Below are 11,215 nucleotides of genomic sequence, written 5' to 3' on the forward strand. Positions count from 1 at the left end.
TCTGTGTAACCAACCACAGGAACTTGCACTGATCTTCCCAGCTTCCCCAGAAAATCCACCCAGTGAGCCGGGAACATACAATTACCTGTAATACACACTGAGCCATAGGTCTGTGAATATACTACAGGCCCATGTCGTCCGGCCCATCTCAAGCACACAGATCACATTTATCAAGTGGAAACAATCGCTCCCAAAGAGGCTGCGTGTATTTGCAATATCTGTCACAACGGTCATACAGGCTGAATCGAGACACCCACTCAGGATTTTCTTTCCTTAATTTCTGCCATTAAAATGTGTCACGTTCTGTACTTCAAGATGGTCCAGTTTGCAGACAGAGAGCTAGCAGGGGATCTGAAGGAACATGGGACCCTGACAGGAGCATAGAGACTAGAAAATAAGAAGCTAAACAGGACTCTGCAACAACACTGTACTCCTTGCAGAGCTATAGAGACCAGGATTGAGAGCCTCGGATTTTCTGTGAGGAAACATGGGAGTCCTTCTGAGGCATGGAGACTAATAACATAGCTCGGAGCAGCTCTACAGGAAAGACGTTGTCTTCCAGGGTCATAGAGCTTAGGGAAATGGAAGCTAGAAGAGGCTTAGCAAGAACATTGTAATCCTCCAGGGTCATAGAACCTAAGGAAATGGAAGCCAGAAGAAGTTCAGCAAGAACATTGTAATCCTCCAGGGTCATAGAGCTTAGAGCAATGGAAGTGACAAGAGGTTCAGCAAGAACATTGTAATCCTCCAGGGTCATAGAGCGTAGGGCAATGGAAGCTAGAAGAGGTTCAGCAAGAACTTCTAGGATCATAGAGAGTATGACACCACAGGCCAGAGAATCCAGTTTCTTGGGATCACAGCCATGCATCACCCTCCGGGGGACAGTTTTATGTGGGACAACAATACACAAAAGTAAGGGAAAACTCTCTCCTCATTGAAAGAGACCGGCGGGAAAGCAAAGAGCAGCTCCTCGTTGCTGAGGTCGTAAAATGACACTCGCCCCAGTTCATAGTCCAAATAGACGCCGATCTCATTGTTGTTCTTTTTGAGGGGCACATAGGTGTTGGAAGGGTTGGTGAGTGCCACACAGAGGTGATGATATTTCTGCAAACCCAAGACCCCCGTGTTGGGTTGAAAGACAATACGTCCTTTCCTCCTCACAGACTCGCTGGCCACACCCACAGTCCAGAACATCCCATCCACCTCCACCTCCCAGTAGTGTCTCCCCGAGGTGAATCCCTCACAGCCCAACACGCAGGGATCAGTGTCAAATCTCTCCAGACGGTCAGGCATCTCCTGACTTGGTTTTCCCCATCTGGCACCTTTCAGGTCCTCAGAGAGGATGAGTTCAGGACCTGCCGTGTCTGGATCCAGAGTCACATTCACTGCATAACAGAGAGAGAATCAGAGTGTTAGACGCTGAGCTCAGCACTGGGGGGAAGGTTGGACAGAATATTCAAGAGGTTAGACATTAGTACAAAATAATCATCTACAATTGGGTGCACTCAGTGTCCCCCTGACAACAACTTCTTTTCTCTAGGTGAAAGGTAAGTCAGAAAGTCCACACCAAACCCTTGGATGTTAAAGGCCTAGCAGGGATGCTGGAGCTATCAACGACCAATGTTAAAAAACTGGGACATTCGGAGGTGAGGATAAAGCAAGGTACAAGGACATGTTTTAAAAGCAAGAAACATTGAAAAGATAGGACATTATTAGTGATGGTCATTCAAATAACCTTAACTCTGCCCTCTAGGTACTCACTCTTCCATCTTTCCCTTTTTCTATCCAGGGGAGCTGAAACAAGTGGGGGTGCTGAGAGCCATTGAACTAAACTGTAAACCCTGTATATGATGGAAACCACTTAAAGACGGGTGGTATGGCAGCACCCCTAATTCTAGCACCTATGCTTCCATCCCTCCTGGTTCTGTAAAATGTGTCTTTTTAGGATCAAGTATACAAGTTCTTAGTCCATAGCCATAGACGGGGTAGAAGTGAACACTGCACTGAGAGTGGAGTTAAGAAAATGAGAACAATAAACCATCATTTTAAAAGCTCCTCTCATGCATACACAATAATACATAATAAATATGCTGCCTCACTGCATCCACCAGTTTTGTACACCTGTGAACTAGACACAGGAGGTAAGTTTACATAGACACGCCAGCTCCATGCACGAGGACCCTTGTGCAACTCTTGGGCCATAGGATCTTTGTAAATAAGGTGGGATAATTGACGCCCATGTACCGTGATGAATCAGAAATGGGCAAAGCAGCTCGTCTCCTGTGGACTCCACATGGTCCTAAAGAAGGGTTAATGTGACCAAACCATTTTAGATTTTAGCATCCCCCATCCTCAGAGGTTTTGAACAACAGGTTAGAGAATGCCTGTCAAGAGTAGCCTGCTTCAGTGCGGGGGTGTGTGGACTAGATGACAACTTCATCTCCTTTCCAGCCCCACATTTCTATGAGTCTATAAGCAAGTCTTTGTGATGAGAAGAGAATGAAATTTTTACCCTGTAAAGGTTTTTTTTTTTGGTGGTGGTGGTGGTGGGGTTATATCTATACATAAAACTGACAGTTGTCAAAACCTAAAAACATTTTGGGGTTCGATTTTCCAATAATAAAATAAAACAAAACTAATGACAGTGGGGTGTGTGTGTAAATTTCCATTTAGTTGAAAAGGCATTTTCTCACCTTCTTGCCTCCCCCCAAAAACAAAATCACTGATAATTATCAACCAACTAAAGTTCTGGAAAGAAGCTTAAACTTACAAGACACCCAAATATTTCCTAGTGTGGATGGATACAGATATTGCAGAGTCTGTCATACAGTGGGGGAAGAGTTAAGATTGTCATCAGCATAGGCGCTGACTCCGTGGGTGCTCTGGGGTTGGAGCACCCACGGAAAAAATTGGTGGGTGTGCTGCACCCACCGGCAGCCAAGCTCCCCGCCCCCAGCTCAGCTCACCTCCGCCTCTTCCCTGAGTGTGCCGCAATCCTGCTTCTTCTCCCAGCGCACGCTGCCACAAAACAGCTGTTTTGCGGCACACTCAGGGGAGGAGGTGGGGAAGAGGCAGGGCCAGGTGGGAATTTGGGGAAGGAGTCCAACGGGGCAGGGAGGGGGTGGAGTTGGGGCGGGGACTTTGGGGAAGGGGTTGGAATGGGGGTGGGGCAGGGCCGGGGGTTGAGCACCCACTGGTGCCAGGAGAATTTGGCGCTTACGGTCATCAGTGACCTGACCTGAGAAATTCCTTGCTTTGACATGCTGTGTATTTTTGCAATGTAATTCTTATGATGTCCTGCCCGAATGTCTGCAGTGTTGTAACAGTGTCAGTCCCAGGATATTAGAGAGACAAGGCGGGTGAGGGATTATCTTTTACCTGAAGAAGAGCTCCGTGTAGCTCGAAAGCATGTCTCTCCCACCAACAGAAGTTGGTCCAATAAAAGATATGACCTCCCCCACCTTGTCTCTGCCCTAATGTATTTATTTAAACAATATTGTATCTTTGTGTTTCTTGGCCCCTTCATCCTGAATTTCCTAGTTGCTAATGAGTACTTTTTTTAAAAATCCCAATGTTCCTGCAAAGTGCTGATTTGTCCTTTCAATTTCGAGGTAAGAAAGTTCATTGGTCAGGAGATTTCCCCTTGTTGTTATATTGCACCACCACGTCTGCTATAGTTAAGGTTTAGACCAGCTTTCTGTTGACTTCTAAGTGCTCTAAAATCCATGTAGTTACTCAGTTTGCCTGGAAATTTGCTCCGCCTCAAGGGGGCTCTGGCTAAGGTCAATGATCCAAATTTGGGGTCATTTGACCTAGCGGTTAGAATCACAGAACCATAGGGTTAGGAAGGGTCATCTACTCTAACCCCCTGCCCAGATGCAGGATTTGTTGTTTCTAAACCATCCAAGACTCATGGCTCTCCAGCCTCCATTTGAAAACCTCCAGTGAAGGAGCTTCCACAACCTCCCTCGGCATCTGTTCCATTATCCTACTCTTCCTACAGTTAGGAAGATTTTCCTGAGATTTAATCGTGTCCTGCACTCTGTGGCAAGAGAACAACTTTTCTCCGTCTTTTTTATGGCAGCCTTTCAAGTATTTGAAGACCGCTACCATATCCCCCCTTAATCTCCTCTTTTCCAAACTAAACATACCCAGTTCCTTCCTCCTTTGCTCAGATGGCTGCATTCCACCCCTTTGATCATCTTTGTCGCTTGCCTCTGGCTGCTTTCCAGTATCTCTACATCCTTTCTATACACTGGCGACCAAAACTGGACACAGTCCTCCAGCTGAGCCCTAACCAGCGCCGAGCAGAGTGGTACTATCACCTCCCATGACGTGTAAGGCGTGTAACACTGACAGACACCGGGCGTCAGCAGGCGGGATCGAACCTGGGACTTCTGGAGCTTAGTGCATGAGCCTCTACAGCCTGAGCTAAAAAACAACCGGCTGTTAGCTAAGGCTGTAGAGCAAACTCATTAATTGCTCCCTCTAGGGAGGAGCCGCAATAGCAAACCTCCTGCAGCTCCACAAGTGCTAAATCGATACCGATTAATCTTCTGCATCCCACTTGCAGCAAGGATCATGCTTCCGAACAGCGTTAGGTGCCTGCTGACTCTGTGGCATCTCCCTGCAAGTAGATTTCCGAGCAACCTGCCTTGGTCTCACCTCAACCAGGCAGTGAATGTCTCAACGTCGCTACACCACAAAAACCAAAAACACCGGTCAAACAACCACAACAGGAAATACGGTACAACTTTGAGCTCATATATAGAGGCAAGGGCGGGTGCTCATTGGATGAAAAGAGGAATCATTGGTAAGCGTTTGAGGGGGAGGACAGGGATTGGGCAGGAGGCCTGCACTCTCTTTGGGCAGTACGTTACCGCTTTGCTGGACCTGATAGGAAACAGGCACCAGTGAAAGCCCGGGCTCCAGTTCTCCGCTAGAATCGGTGCCGCTAGATGAGACAGAACACCACACTCAGGAGGTGTGTGGGTTACACATGCTATGCTGCTCGTTAATGCAGCCTAAAACTGCATTTGCTTTTTTTATTTTTTTGCAACAGCATCGCATTGCAGACATGCTGAGGCTGCGATCCACCACGGCTCCCAGATCCTTCTCTGCAGTGCTGCTGTCAAGCCAGTTATCCCCCATTCGGTGTTTGCGCATTTGGTTTTAAATCCCTATGTGCAACACCTTACACTTATCTTTGCTGAATTTTGTGTTGTTGTCTGAGATATAACACAGCCCCTACAAATGGTTTCCCTAAAGCTCATGAAAACGGCTTTTGGGAACAGCTGTAAATGCCTTGCTCAGAGGCATTTTAACCAGGGTATTTCCCTAGTTAAAAGCTACGGTGAGGAGCTACCAATGCCATTTAATCATTGCTGTCTAACTCCCTTTGTAACCCTTTTAAGGCTCCTAGGGCTGGGCCTGGAACCCTTAGCACCCTTGTAATACAGCCTGGATAAGGGCCGGGACCCTTTATGTGTTTGCCCTATCATCCTAGCTCCCCTCTTCCCATGTAAGGCTTACTGGGCTAAACGCAGGGTAACCCACATGGGTCTGAGTGTGGGTCTTTGTCCCAGTCTACCTCTTCTCCCAAGACCCCTGCCCCACCCCTTCCTGTCCCTTCCCCCCTCTTCCTGCCCCATTCCACCCCACCCTTGCTCCACCCCCTCCCACCCAGCACCTCCTGCCTGCCACTGGACAGCTGATCCGTGGCGGGCTGGAGGCACTGGGGGGAAGGGGAGGAGCCGATCAGCAGGGCCCACCAGTGGGTGCTGAGCACCTGCCAGAGGGTGCTGAGCACCCACTATTTTTTTTCCCATGGGACTTGGGTGCTCCAGCCCCATAACATCCATGGAGTTGGTCCCTATGGGAAACTCAGCAGAACCTTCAGTGGCTGGGGAAAGTGCACTGCACCCTGATGAAATTTTGGAGCGGGGATTTGTGTGTCTTACCTTTGAATTGCCTCAGAGTTTGGAGGTTGAGGGAGAACTCCGGCGTCCGCTGCCTCGGTTCAGGAGAAAGAGCCATTGCAGCATGCACCTTCCCCTTCTCACGGCTAGAGGAGGAAAAACACTAACCACACATTTATTACTCTTCACCTGATTGCTCAGATCAAGTGGCAGCAAAACATCAAGGGGCCCATTTGTGCCTGGACCTGGCATGGGTCTGCAAGTTCTCTCGAGGTTGGGGAAGTGATGGGGAAAGACCCACAAAGGTGGGCAGCGTGGAGCAGTGGAAAGAGCACTGGACTGGGAACCTGGACACCAGGCTTCAGCTCCCTGTGTCCTGCAACACACTTGCTGGGCGACTAAAGGCAAGTTACTTCCCCTCCCACCTTCTGTCTGGCTTGTCTGGACTGTACATTCTCCAGGGCAGGGTCTGTCTCTTTGTGTGTATGCAGTGGGGTCCTGATCTCAGCTGGGCTTATAGGTACCATGATAATATAAATACTAGGGAGTCTTTTCACCGCCATTCCCACACAGGGACTAGGCAAAATGTCCATCCCTGACAGCTGCTTATTTCCTGTTTTATAGCTTGCCAGCTCTTTGGGTGCATATTTGAAAGCTCCTCTCTGCAGCCGTGAGAGCTAGAAATTGCCTTAAAAAAAAGAAGCGGCTGAGATTTTAATGTAATCACATGACTCCAGGAACTGGGGCTTTAAGAAAACAAACAACAAAAACCCACCATAAAATATCACCACCCAGATGTGTAACATTGGAGATGTGTCTTTCAGCCAGTGCCCAAGCCCCTGGCCTGCACTGTGAAGTCTGAGGGGGAGTGAGAAGGAGCCACGTACCTGTTCAGTGTGTCTCTGGCCTCCTATAAATCAGAGGGAGAGGAAAGGGAGTTCAGCTCCACACGCCACATACTAGGGACTCCTCCAGCTCCAGAATAAGCTTATTTTTTGATCACTACTTCAGTTTCACTGTTACCAATAGCTGGTCAATTCAGATCTATGTCTTTAATCTCTCAGGTCTAATCGTTAACGCTCTGAACCCCAGCGATTAGGGCTTGGGGAACCTTTTCTCCACCACTAAAATAGAAACTACCGATTTATGAACCGTAGGAAGTCAAAAAAAGGGTCACCAGATAGCAAGTGTGAAAAATCAGGACGGGGGTGGGGGGCAATAGGCCTCTATATAAGAAAAAGCCCCAAATATCGGGACCGTCCCTATAAAATCGGGACATTTGGTCACCCTAAGTCAAATCACCCAGGGAACAGAAACAAAACCATGTGGTTTTGGCGTCCAATCACAAGGCATCAGCAGCAAACCATGAACATTGCATAGGCATAGTAGCAGCCTGTGTATGAGCAAGCCATACCCCACCTGCAAACTAAAGGCCCAGGTGCACGCTCAAACCTGAGTTTCGGAGTCACTTACAAATTTGTGCCTGCAACTGGAGCTGCAGGAATTGACATGCTGGGGTGACGCCTCGGTCAAAATGTGTCTCACAGAGATAAATGCACTGGGACCACGCCCTCCCCCAGGAAGCTGGCCCGGTCACTTGGAACTGCACTGAGATCTGGTGTGACACATGGATCCAGGCAGAGACACCGGTGCCAGCTGATATTGTGTGTGTGTGTGGGGGGGGGGGCGCAGAGTGAGGGCACCTGGCTTCCTCAGTGAGCATGATCAGTACAATCCAAGCAGCAAATCTGGGGTGGGGCATGTGACCCCACATTCCCCCACCCTCTATGCATTGCCTCTGGATGCAGAGGCTAAAATTAATTTACACAAACTTTTAGTCAAAGTCCTAGCAGACAACTAATTTAGCAGACAAAGAAAAAACAAGATCCAATAATGGGAAGTTAAAGCTGGACAAATTCGGACTGGAAACAAGGTGTTAGTTTTTAAACATGAGGGTAATTAGCCACTGGAACAATTTACTAAGGGGGGTGGTTGATTCTCCAACCCTGGTAATTTTAAAATTAAGACCAGATTATTATTTTTCTTCTGAAAACTATGCTCTAGCTCAAACAGGAATTATTTCAGGGAAGTTCTATGGCCTCTATACCAGAAGTCAGACTTGATGATCCCAGTGGTTCCTGGGTATTTATGAATCCATGGAGTTTAAATAACAAACAGATTCATAAAAAGCACAGCTCCCGTATGTAGATAATTCGCGATTGGAAAAAACAGGGGTTACATTTCTAGATGTTGAATAATTCAATCTACTCTCCATTAATGATGTCTCAAAAATAGCAGAGATGTTGGATTCCTTCCCCAACAAAGAAACAGAAGAAGTTGGAGCAGTTAGCACAGAAGTAAAAATACCTATGGATAAAGAACAGACAAAAGGCTATATAGGAAATATGAGGATATAAAAAACAACCAAGGCAGATAGCAGGACCCCAAAAGGCATTGTTCCTACTGTAGTCAAGAGGAGACTGGCTATTGACTGCAAAGAGAGAAGGATCAGTTTGAAGGGAACTGAACAACAAACTTACTGCATAATGCAGAGTGTCTCTAAATTCTAGACTGCTCGGGAGACATCGGGAGCTGGTTTTCTTTTTATCGGTGAAAGAGTGATCCTAGCAATTACCATCCCATCATTCTAGCTCTGATAAGATAAACAATGCAGCAAATATTTAGAGATTTGTTGTAAAATGTCTTGCAGCAGATCTCACATTTAGTTACTTGATTTCTACTGGTGGTTTTTATTATAATACGTTTCACTCACCAGCAATTTCCTACCTCGCACTGCTCAGCGGCTGTCTCTGTGGAAGCTGTAACATGGTTTCTTTGTGCGCTGTGCAGATCACATAGGTGAGCTGTTGGCCCCTCTTCAGACAACAAAGCAAATTCCTCCTGATGGTTCTCACACACCCTCTTTGCTTCTGGATTTTTGGCCGATTGCAGAATGAACGGTCTGCCCAGTTCTACAACGCTCCCCCGGGTTTCTCTGCACAGCAGAGAGATGTTTCTAGGTGATTCTTCCAAGCACTGGCTAATGCAGGCACAGCAAACGTTCTCTCTCCAACCGTGAACACTGGATCTTATAAGCAAGTCACAAGGATAGTGCAAGCGGCCTCCTATTGGAGAGGTTCGGCTGGATTCTCAGAAGCCACCGCTCCTACTGTGTAAAAGAGAGAAGATCAGCTGCAATCTCCTCATCACAGACATGGCTTGAGTCTTATCCAGCAACTGGATGTTTCTTTCCCCGCAAGCTTGTTTGTGCGTATTGTTTTGGTGTTTGCTTCAGGGTTTTCTTTAGGCTGCAACGTGTAATTTTGTCAGCGGGCCAGAGCCAGAGCCAGCAGAGAAACGAATGAAAAGTGGATCTGAAGAGCCAAATCTTCCTTTGCTGTAACTCAGTGGTTCTCAAGCAGGGGTACGCGTATCTCTGGGAGGATGCGGAGGTCTTCCAGGGGGTACATCAACTCATCTAGATATTTGCCTAGTTTTACAACAGGTTCCATAAAAAGCACTAGCGAAGTCAGGACAAACTAAAATTTCATACAGACAATGACTTGTTTATACTGCTCTGTAGACAGTACACTGAAATGTCAGTACCATATTTATATTCCAATTGCTTTATTTTATAATTATATGGTAAAAATGAAAAAGGCAGCAATTTTTCAGTAATAGTGAGACTGTGACACTTTTGTATTTTTGTGTCTGATTTTGTAAGCAAGTTGCTTTTAAGTGAGGTGAAACTTGGGGGTAGGCAAGACAAATCAGCCTCCTGAAATGGGCACAGTCGTCGGGAAAGGTTGAGAGCCACCGCTGTAACTCCTCTGACATTAATGAAGATCCACAAGGGACAGAGGCAATGCATGGAGGGGGGAATGAGGGGTCAACTGCCCGCCCCCAGATTTACTTCTTGGCTTGTACTGAGCGTGTTCACACAGAATGAGCACGCTCAGTAATACCACAGAAGCCAACTGCCCTCACTCTGTCCCCTCACTCCACCCCTCCTCCCCACTATTGGCAGGCACAGGGTCGTCTCTGATTTATGAATCAGATCCCAAGGGTATGTTTACACTGCAGCTGGAGGTTTCATTTCAGTTGCCAGTTAACAAATCGCTGGCCCATTGTCTGGGCCTAGCCCCAGTCAGGTAGTGGTCAGCCCCACCTGGATCTTTCTGCAAAGAAAACACCCTTTCCCCCACCACCTCGTTAACTCTTCACTACATAGGGGAAACTGAGGCATGGACATTGTTCAATGAAATATTATTTAAATTTCCAATCCTTCGCACCCTCACCTCAGCCCGCTGGGACTGTCCCCTCTCCCCAGCTCTGGTCAGACTGGAATTGTCAGAGTTGCTTAGGGGAGTTGGCCGCCTGCCTCCCGTGGCCTAGCCTCCTTAGAGGCCTTGGAAAATTCCAGTCTTAATCATCCTATCCCCCCATTCCTGCCAGCCTCTCAGCAGGGTCCCTCTCCTCAACTCCGGACAGGCCCCCCCCAAAGCCAGCTGCTTCACTTAAACTCCAGCCAGCCACCCTCCCACCAGACCCTTTGCCCCCATGTCAGTCAGCCAGGAGTCCCAGGCAGCCCGGCCCTTCACCCCTGTGTTAGCCTGGTCCCCAACAGCTGGATCCCTCACCCCATCTTCTGGCCAGCCCTGCCCATTCCCCAGCCGGGCCCATCACCCCCACTCTGGCCAGCAACTGGGAACCATGGGGCAAGGGGAAGGCGGTGAGGGGAAGGAGGGAGGGGTGACATCTGATGAGGCACCTGGGTGCGACCGGGGGAAGTGAACTGGGACCGGCTGTACCATGGAGTGTGGGGCATGGTGGTGAGGGGACTGTGTGAAGAAGGGACTTGGGTGGGGGAGTGGAGTTTGGGAATGGGGGAGAAGCAAGGACCTGAGGGAGAAAGTGGAGCTGGAAATGGGGGACGGTGAAAGCTGAGCACTTGTATTTGTCGGGCCTTGTGAAACTTAGCCAGGTGCAGGACCCAGGGGGTAAATTCTCTGGCCTGTGTAATGCAGAAAGCTGAGGAGACAACACGATCTAATGGTTCCTTCAGCCTCTAAAATCTACTAATTTATTTTGTCAACAGGGCAGGGCACAAAACTGCTCTCAAAACTTTTTTCCCCTCTGTGGCAGATTTGGACTTTCTTCTAAATAACATTCTTGACAAAAAGGGTCTGCTCTCCTCGGAAATTTTCAGTTGTTTATTGGGAAACCAACCCCCTGAATACGTTCAATTGAAGCTGAAAATGTTCAGTGGAAAACCAAATGTTCAGGGGCTTTTCAGC

At 48.0% G+C, this 11,215-nt stretch overlaps 1 protein-coding gene and 1 pseudogene across 2 annotated transcripts in view; both read right to left on the reverse strand.

The window, feature by feature from the left end:
* LOC144275158 (tripartite motif-containing protein 10-like) overlaps window positions 1-9,128 on the reverse strand; it is a 29,094-nt pseudogene extending 19,966 nt beyond the window's left edge. The window contains exons 1-3 of the transcript XR_013347994.1: window positions 8,692-9,128; window positions 5,961-6,828; window positions 86-1,385 (exon numbers count right to left, since the gene is read on the reverse strand). The product of XR_013347994.1 is annotated as a tripartite motif-containing protein 10-like (transcript). The remainder of the gene's footprint in view (window positions 1-85; window positions 1,386-5,960; window positions 6,829-8,691) is intronic.
* The window catches only part of LOC144274626 (uncharacterized), a 223,107-nt gene that overhangs the window by 54,994 nt on the left and 156,898 nt on the right, over window positions 1-11,215 (reverse strand). The gene's annotated exons all lie outside the window — the stretch shown is intronic.

The sequence above is a fragment of the Eretmochelys imbricata genome, chromosome 14 (assembly GCF_965152235.1).
Source record: "Eretmochelys imbricata isolate rEreImb1 chromosome 14, rEreImb1.hap1, whole genome shotgun sequence".
Taxonomy (NCBI): domain Eukaryota; kingdom Metazoa; phylum Chordata; order Testudines; family Cheloniidae; genus Eretmochelys; species Eretmochelys imbricata.